Source organism: Triticum dicoccoides, chromosome 6B (assembly GCF_002162155.2).
Source record: "Triticum dicoccoides isolate Atlit2015 ecotype Zavitan chromosome 6B, WEW_v2.0, whole genome shotgun sequence".
Classification (NCBI taxonomy): Eukaryota; Viridiplantae; Streptophyta; class Magnoliopsida; order Poales; family Poaceae; genus Triticum; species Triticum dicoccoides.
Window position 1 is genome coordinate 708,809,251 of NC_041391.1, and position 10,014 is coordinate 708,819,264.

Consider the following 10,014-nt stretch of genomic DNA (forward strand, 5'->3'; position numbering starts at 1 on the left):
GAGAGAGAGACAGCGCCGTGTGCGGCTACTCCAGGTATAGAGTCTCGTTGGTTTGGGCTCAGTCTCGTGCGCGGCCCGCTTTTTTGGGTCCATATTCCAACGAATGAAGCTTTTGCTGCCTGGTTTTTGGAAGCAAAACAGGTCTAAAATGAAATGACACCCGACGTGCAGATTTAAATTGAGTGCACTGTTGTTGGTTACACTTGCACGTGTATACACTCTCGTTACACTTACACATGCATACACTCTCTTGTGATTACCCTAAGTACGATGTGAATCGTGACAGATAGACCCAACGGAAAGGTGATATTGAGTTGTTGATTGTTTTCGAGATAGAAAGGATTCCTTCAAAGAAATAGGATTCTGTTCCTACAAACTAAAAGGGTTCTAAAATAATTTTTCCTATAGCATTCCTACAAAATCCCCGCAGCCCACAGGAGGCCTTAGTCCGTTCCATAGCCAAAAAAAATTATAGCTATGAAATACTCCAAAACAGCATGGTCTGAAAAACTCGGATAAAATATATCGAGCACGTTTTGTCTAGGAGGTATCTCTTTTAAGTACCTTGCATTGGAACTTTTAGTACTCGTGGAAAATAGCATGAGTACCTAATGCCGCATTCGAAAGATAAAATGGGATGTATGAGGTATGCCCATAACCTGTAAAGCAAAGGAAAAATTGAAACACCAATTAAAAAATAATAGAACAAAGAAGAACTCGTACTGGTATAAATATTGAAAGGTCTAAAACTTAGTAGAAGTGTCTTCTTCATGTGGTTTGCGTATAATGTCCATCTGACTCCCTACCATAGAACCAACCGTGTGCTGATGCTCAAAGGTGTTAGTTTATGCGGACCATCTATCTTCTACTCTTTAATCCACTGGCGGAAGCTTCAAAAAAAAAAAAAAACCACTGCCGGAGCTTCGGCAAGACCGATTGGGCCATGGCCTGCCAGGTCTGGAGCAAAAAAATCAAATTATATGCTACTGCAGCCTGCAGCGCTGACGGACACCATACAGAGAAGTCACGCAGCAGACTCACACGCGTAGGATTCACAGTGATGCAGGCTCGGGGTTTGACCGCGACCGCCGCCTCATAACGCAGTAGGAAGCACACATCAGCCGCCGGCTGCCGCTGCGCGGGCCGCCGGCCACCAGAGCGCCGCACACATGTCCCACGGATGGACGGCCAACCGGCACACATCTATTCAGCCGACCCACGCGACCACGCAGCGGTAGGCGGCGATCCATGCACCCAACTAGCTAGCTTCTTCTCTCAATCCATCAGAATGATTTAAAAAAAAATGCTAGCTTCTTTTCTGATTTCATCAGAATCACTACTAATATGAATCCCTGCAAGCAGCATAGGTAAATCAATTTGAATGATCCTCAATTTTATTCCCCTAAATTCAACTTAGGTCATTGTTCGTTAAATCATCCCCTAAATCCCCTAAATTTCACCCCAATAAGCATAGATAATCCACTGAAGATCTTTTCTTCACACTTTACAAGTCCACAACAGATGCCACTTTTAGAGTTTACTAGTTCACAACAAAAGTAGTGTTGATGTTTACTGTCTAATAGTGCACTCAATTGTTGTTTACTGCCAATTTGATAGCGTGGTTTGGTATACTTTGGTAGCTTAAAGAGAGAAATTCACTACAGGTCCTATTACTCGCGCTGGCGCCAGCTTCAGTCCCTGTGGTTACAAATACCCTAAATATAGTCACCAAACTTGCTCTAGGGGATCGTCAGCGAATACGTACAGCAAAACGTACAATGGACCGTAGATGACCCCCTAGAGCAAGTTTGGTGACTGTATTTAAGCTACGTTTGGATGTATGGATTGGGTGGTAATATTGGCATTTGGCATTTGTAACTCCCGAATGCCAGCGTTTGGATGTCCTGGGTATTTAGTCGTGGCATCGTAGCCTGATATTAGACACAGCGCGCCAAGACTAGCGACTGCCCGCGCGAATACCCTGCCTCCCCGCTCTGTTTTCGGCTGAAATTGCCCGGTCTGGCTCGCTTACCTCTTCAACCCTCATCGCCTCCCTCCCCCCGAAAACAGAGAACACAGAGGCGCGGGAGAAGCGGCGCGGGAGAACAGCGGCGGCGCAGGTGGGTGCTCATCTCCCTCCGCCGTCCTCCTCCTTTCCCATCTCCGGCAGGTCTCCTCCATCTCCCGCTCCTCCTCCTTCTTCCCTTCCTACGGTAGGCCTTCTCCTCGTGCTTCATCTCCCCCTGCCCTCCCCAATCGCCCCACCTCTTTCAGGTCCGATGGCCGCCGGCGACCAGACCCTTGGATTGTCCTCTCCCATCCTTATTGGCGGTAGCTCCGTCCATCTACCACCCCCCCCATCCGCCCTTCTCCCTCTCCTACTCAACCCTAATCCCATGACCTCCCCTCCCTCCCATTCAGATCTGATGGCCGCTCCCCCTCTTCCCCATCACAGTTCATCCCTCTTCTCCAATATGTTTGCATACTAAGTTACTAATCTTGCTTAAATTAACTCTGCTGCAGGTTATTTGTCTTGGATTGGCACATCCCTGTAGACCAACTGAAGGTATGTTCAGAGATAATTTCTGCTGTCATTCATGTGGTGAAGAGAACTAGATAGTGTATGCTTGTTGTGCCCTGTCTTAAATGACTGAAAGCTTGCTGAAATTTTGATAGGTTGTTGTAGCATAAATTAGCACAACAATTTTTGATAGCTGAAATTTTGATAGGTTGTTGAAATGATTGTTGTACCATGTCTTTGTATATTTACTTGTGTGATTGAATGAGGCATGAGTGTCTAATTTGTGAAATGTAATGTAGCTGCACCATGTCTGACATGGACTTGGTTGCTTACATAAATGAGGAGAACAAAAGAAGAAAGAGGAGACGGATAGTTTTGACCAAACTGTACTTTGAATCGTTTCTTCTTGGGATAGCATATCTTAGTACGAAGAGGGCACCAAGGGATTTAGGGAGCTTTAGTGACGATGAGGAAAAAAACATTCATCGGAAGTATTTGCTAAAAGGAATGTATGATGGGGCAGAAGTAACATGCTATGATCAGTTGCATTTAACTAAAAGAAACTTCCATGACTTATGCACCATGTTGCGTGAGAGGGCTGGTCTTCGTGACAGTGTCTATGTTTCCGTGGAAGAAAAGGTGGCAATGTTCTTGTTGGTAGTTGGCCATGGTATCAAAATGAGGATTCTGCGTGGAACTTACAAGCGCTCCTTATGGACTATTAGTACCCACTTTGACGATGTATTAACAGCGATTCTATCTCTAACCGGGGAGTTCATTAAGCTTCCTGATCCCTCTACTCAGCCACCTGATGATTACAAATGGAAGTGGTTTGGCAATGCACTTGGAGCGCTAGATGGGTGTCATGTTGATGTTTGTGTGCCCGTGTGTGACCAAGGGAGATATAGGAACAGGAAGCAAGCTATCAGCACTAACATGCTTGGTGTGGTTGATTGGAATATGAAATTTATGTATGTCTTGCCTGGCTGGGAGGGTTCAGCTTCTGACTCAAGAGTCTTGCGTGATGCAATGAGGTTGAGCGGCCAAGATGCATTTGTCGTACCACAGGGTATGACACTTTCTCTTGGTAATTCATTTCTCCTCTGTAATTGTTAGCTAACTCACTTGCTTGACACACTAGGGAAATATTATTTAGTTGATGCTGGTTACACCAACGGTCCAGGATTTCTTGCTCCATTCAGATCGACTCGGTATCACTTAAAAGAGTGGGTATCAAGTCAACAACAACCTCAAACTCCCAAAGAGCTGTATAACTTGCGTCATTCTCGAGCTAGAAATGTAGTCGAGAGAACATTTGGGTTGTGGAAGAAAAAGTGGGCTTTCCTACGTTGTCAATCTTTCTTTGACATAAAGGACCAGGTATGATGTGTCCATATGGTGCTGAATAATGGTGTTCTCTTAATGGAAAATGCTTATGATGAACAAACATTATTGCAGGTTCGAATTATTAATGCTTGTTGTGTGTTACACAACTTTGCAAGGGATAGGCAGCATGTGATGGATGATTTGTTGCTTGAGGAAGTGGATAATGAAATAGCCTCTTCCGAAGATGATCCTCTAGATGATGCTAACTTAATTAGGAGTGTTCAAGTCAGCACTTCATGGACCAACTTTAGAGAGCAGCTAGCTAATGACATGTTTGATGAGTACCTCGTGAGACATGCTGAACTAGAGTTGGAGTAGGATGTGCAGGTCGACTAGATAATGGTGTTCTCTTTTGTGCTAGCTAGTTGATATTACTTTGGTGGGATGTGTGGACCAACCTTGATATGAATTTGGTGGGATGTGTGCCTTTTGGGTATTTTGTACATGCCTCATATTATGAAATTAATATACATATGTATGTGTGACATTACCTTGTTGTCTTTGTGTTTCAACTTACATGCACCTTATGTTGTCTTTGTGTTTGGATATTATGTGCATGCATTTTCTTGTAGGACCATGGATGAAGGAGGTGGAAAAAAATTTGGTAGAAATTACCTCACATGGACAGATGAAATGGACACTGCACTACTCGAGGTCCTTGTTGAGCATCACAACAATGGTGATCATGCCCAGAATGGATGGAACTCCCATGTCTACAGTGCTGTTATAGGTAATGTGCGTGAGAAATGCTCTGTGACCATCACAAAGGAAAACGTCAGTTCAAGGTACAAAACCTTTGAAAAGCACTACGAGGCCATTAGCAAGATGCTTTCTCAAAGTGGATTTGGGTGGGATTGGATCAATAACAAGCTGTCAATTGATAGTGAAGATGTGTGGCTTAAATATGTCGCGGTAAGAAATTTATCCTTTCCACATTAAGATTGTATTGTACATATGTAAGATCTACCTTTGTTTGACAATTCTCTCTCTTTGTGTGTGTGTAGGCTAACAAGAAAGTAGGGCACTACAAGAACAAGGTCATTAAGAATTGGGATGCTATCACCACCATATACTCAAAAGATCATGCAAATGCTGAAGGTGCTGTCACTGGTGCTGAAACTGTTGTAGAACCAACTACAGAACCCAATGAAGACTCTCCTGAAGTGCCACAAAAAAACAGCGAACCGGTGATGCCATCCTATGCCTACTTGGGGATATGAAAGGCTCATTTCATGATGCTTTGAAGTCACTCGAGCCTTTACCTCTGCCCCAAGTTACACCTCCTGCTGAAATCCTTGCGACACTTGAGATGATCCCTGATCTAGCTCGTGGTGACATATTGCGATCTTATGGTAAGTTGATCCTTACCGAACGCTTGTACCAAGCGCTTCTTGAGCTTCCCATGAACTTCAGGAGGAATGGCTGTTGATGTTGAATTAGTAGAATGGCTCTTGATGGATAATATGTATGTGTGTTGCTACTTTTAGTTCTCCTAGTTTGTGAGAGACTTCTAAACTTGTCCTAAAGTTGCATTGTTATGCACAAGACTTGCTATGTGTTCTGGATGGTGTGAGACATGTTATAATATGTAATGTTGTTGGCAAGGTTATCATAATATGTTGCTGCTGATATTTTTGGACAAATTGATGTTCTCAAGTTCATAATGTTATGTGGTTGTTACATATAGTTTTCAGCCTAATTTTTCATGTTTTTGAACAGTTGATAGTGTTATCAAGTTCATCATAATATGCTGCTGTATACTACTGTAATGTATAGTTTTCAGCCTATTTTTCATGTTTTTGAGGAGTTGATCTTGTCCAGTGCATGATAATGTGCTCATGTTGCCTATGTACACTTTTCAGCAAATTTTTCATGTATTTTGGACAATTGATGTTGTCTGTGCCAATTTTTAAATTATTTGCATGCATTTTTATTGTATTATAATACACAATCTCTCAAATATATGGCATGATGATCAAATTTAATGTTCATACATGTCACAATGCCCAATTCTACACTATGCGCATCCAAACAAGATTTGGCATTGCTCCGTCCCTTGAATTCCAAGTGTCGAATACAAGAACATCCAAACAGAAAGTGTGGCATTGCAGCTCAATGCCAATGCCTTGGGATATTAGGCATTGGAGCCAATGCAATATACAGGTCTTGGATGTCTACATCCAAACAGAGCGTTAGGGTATTTGTAACCACAGGGACTAAAGCTGGCGCTAGCGCGAGTAATAGGACCTGTAGTGAATTTTTCTCTAGCTTAAATATGTATATATGGTTCAGAATTTGAAAACATTTGTATTCTCTGGCCAGCCCAACTTTTCTTTTGTAGCTCCGCCACTGCTTTAATCGCAAATAGAAAAACATGTATGGTTAAAAATTAGACCAACAACACAAGGGAGTGTATATATGTATGTGTATGCACTAGTAAAAAAGGATCATTTGTTCCGGTTCGTAAGGGCCTTTTGTCCTGGTTTAAACACCGAGACTAAAAGGTCTGTACTAATGCCCTTGGCCTTTAGTGCCGATTCTTACACGAACCGGGACAGATAGGCCTCCACATGGCCACTGCGGGCAGCCCAGGCAGGGGGGGCCTTTGGTCCCGGTTGGTGACATAAACCGGGACCAAAAGGCATCCACGCGTCAGCAACTGGCTGGAGCTGAGGTTTTTTTTGAAAGGGGCTGATTTAGGGGTTTTGGGGGTTAATTTAGGTTGTTATTAGCTGGCTAATAGAGAGAAGTGGCCTCTCTTATATCTTCGTGCTTGGTTTACCAACGCTACTGCTATGTTCATTTCACCCGCTGATATATAATAACTCTTCATGCTCGCATCATACATCATCATATATAATAACAAGTCCTACTAATCATGCATCATCATACAACTTCTACTCGTTATTAATAACAAGTCATACGATCATCATCCTCATAGTCATCGAACCCAACCCTACTTAATTGTTCTTAGCACATGAGCATCAGTATCAGGTAGGACCTAAACACCCTTAAGGTAAAATAGCATAAAACAATATAGACCCTGACTCTCCATTATGAAGAATGAAGATCATCCTTCTCCAATTCTTGTGCTTCGCTTCCTTTTGCTTCCAAGAACCTCCTTACGACTGTCCATACATTTTTTCCATTCTTTGATTGTCATGTCTCCACTTCTTTTAGAAATCCGGTATGGATAGTTGAGATTCGTAGGATGACCTGGTTGTATGTTCAAAACATCAAGGCGACCATGCGTATACATCAAATGAGGCACACAATCATTCGGGATTATCTGTTGAATAACATAGTAATAACTTCGTAGTTAGCAAAGATGTACTAGTTTTAGAAGTATGCAAAAGATGCACGGATGTCGTTATAGTAAAAAATCTTACCAGGGTATCTCCATGGTAGTTACCGTAGTTCAACACGTGCACTAGTAGCACGTATTGACCATAATGTTGAGGAGTTCGATTGTAGATATTGTAATTCTCAAGATCAGTACAAAATGCGATCAGATGATTTTTGTCCTTATAAGTTAATTCGGAGCCATTGGTGTAGTGGGTTTTGTCTACCATCTTTCGCACATTCTTTGAAGAATGAAAATAAGCTGTCAATGGAAATAAGCTGTCAACTATTTTGAAATAAACAATATATACTTAATAACTATGTTTGAGAAGCTCACATGGGGAAGAATTGGAAGTGTAACAACAAGGACCCAAATGTCCATATTGTCTTGCTCAATTTTAGGATCACCAAGATCCATGGTGACAAGCATACCCTCATCAAAACCATACATCTTGCAAATTACTTCCCAATTTTTGCAACCAAAATGGGTTACACTCTCAGAATTGTACAACTTTACTTCAAAATCCACACCATGATGGGTCCTTAGGTGATTTTTTTTGGTTTCCATACTTTCATGGTCTTCAAAATCCATCCTCTCCAAGACATAGCGTCTTGCATAGCATGGGATAAGCTAGTCGAATTGGAAAAGATGAAAAATACACGTTAAAATAGTTGAAGTCGTTCTTAATTACGAAAAAAATTATTGTCGTCGTTGCGTACCGTTTCAACATCGAAGGTCTCCTCGAGCTTAATGCTGAAGCGCTGATCTTCGTCCAGCTCAAGGAACCTGTCGCACATACCTCGGTCGTCATGGCACCAGTCGCACTCCCTCGGGCGGTTTTCGTCGTCCGGGTACGAAATTTCTGGCTTATGTTCATAATTCAAATATTAAACTTGTACAATTAAATATATGTACTAAAAAACCTAAATTAGCTCATTATTATTAATCACGGGTTGACTATCGGTGATGGTAGCTCCTTCTTTCATTCCCGAGTGCATTATTACACCAAATTGTCTAGCACACGGGAATGAAGGAGAAGCTACCCCCACGACGGCGTGGATGATGGAGGGGGCTCCTAGATTTCTGCATAGTGCTCTCCAATTTTAGCATTCAAAGTAGGAGTACTTTTCCAATATGAGCATTCAATAAGCAAAACCAAATTGTAAAATAAAGTAGTATTCAAATTAGCATGCATTCAATTATAAGCAAAAGTACATCATCTCTTGTGTCCGTACATTGTCGAATATTATCACTAATACTCCTCGAATACTATCATACATGTAGCATCGCTAATACAACTAGAATCGTAGCGCCCGACGGGTATCGTCGCGGGCGGTGGACACCCAAAGATAAGGAACCATCACAGGATCATAGCTCCAGTGAGATCCTTGAAAAACCTGTCAGGTATTGTCGAACCTGCCCTCCAACGCAACCATGTGGCGACGAACGTGCTCGTCCTCCTCGCTGACACGGTGACGTACCACCTCCGCGGTGTCCGGAAGCCTCGGCACCATCACTGGCCCACGCGACTGCCACCAAACAAGGATCGGGTCAACAACGGGCTGGCTCCTTACCAACGCCCCCGGGAAGGTAGCACCTCCCAATACCAGCCCGGCGGAGCCCAGTCCCGGACATGGCCCTGATCAAGCAGGCCTCCACCGCCGAGTCGACGACAAGGATGCGGGATAGGCATCGTCGACGTCGATGCGGGATTAATTGCTTGAACTAAAAAAATAAACTAGTTCTATTAATTTTCTTGCTAAAAATAAACTACTTCTATATATATAATAAAATAAAGTTGTTTTATTAAATCAACTAGTTCAACTACTAAGCACTTACTATAAATAAATAAAGTAGTACTCCCTCCGTCCGGAAATACTTGTCATCAAAATGGATAAAAGGGGATGTATCTAGACATATTTTAGTTCTAGATACATTTTTTTAATCCATTTTGATGACAAGTATTTTCAGACAGAGGGAGTACTTACTAAAAATAAACTACTTCTATAGTAAAATAAAGTAGTTTATTAAATCAACTAGTTCAACTATATATTAAGCACTTACTATAAATAACATAAAGTAGTACTTACTAAAAATAAACTAGTTTAACTAGTTCTATTATTTTTCTAACTAATTATATTAAACACTTTCTCTTCTTATTTTCCTTTTTCCTCTCCTGCTTTTTCTTCTAAATATGAACATATACATAAATGACTTTGATCATACACAATTTTCCTATACATACACAATATGAACATATACATAAATTGACAAAGAAAATTCTATGAAGAAAAAAATCATTAAAATTCTATGAACAAAATTACAACAAAAAAATCATAAAAATTCTATGAACATAAAAAATCATAAAAAATTGACTTATTCGATCTTTGCATATATATGAACATACAAACATGCATATTCAACAATAATATCACCCAAAAAAATCTATGAACAGAAAAAAAATCTAACACAATATGAAAAAAATCTAACAAAAAAAATCTATGAACAAAACCTAACTCAATTAACTACACATCTAAATTACTACACATCTAATTAAATTAGCAAAATTTGCTATAAGCTCACGGGGATGGCGACAGCGTGAGGGGCGCGGCGAGGGCGACGGGCATGGAACGGCGACGGCGACTGTGCGTGAGGGGCGGCGCGGCGACGGGCGACGGTGAGGGGCAGCGCGGCGATGAGCGACGAGCGAGGCAGGGCCGGCGGCGTCGCGGAGCATGGGGCGCGGGGCGGCGACGGCGTCCGT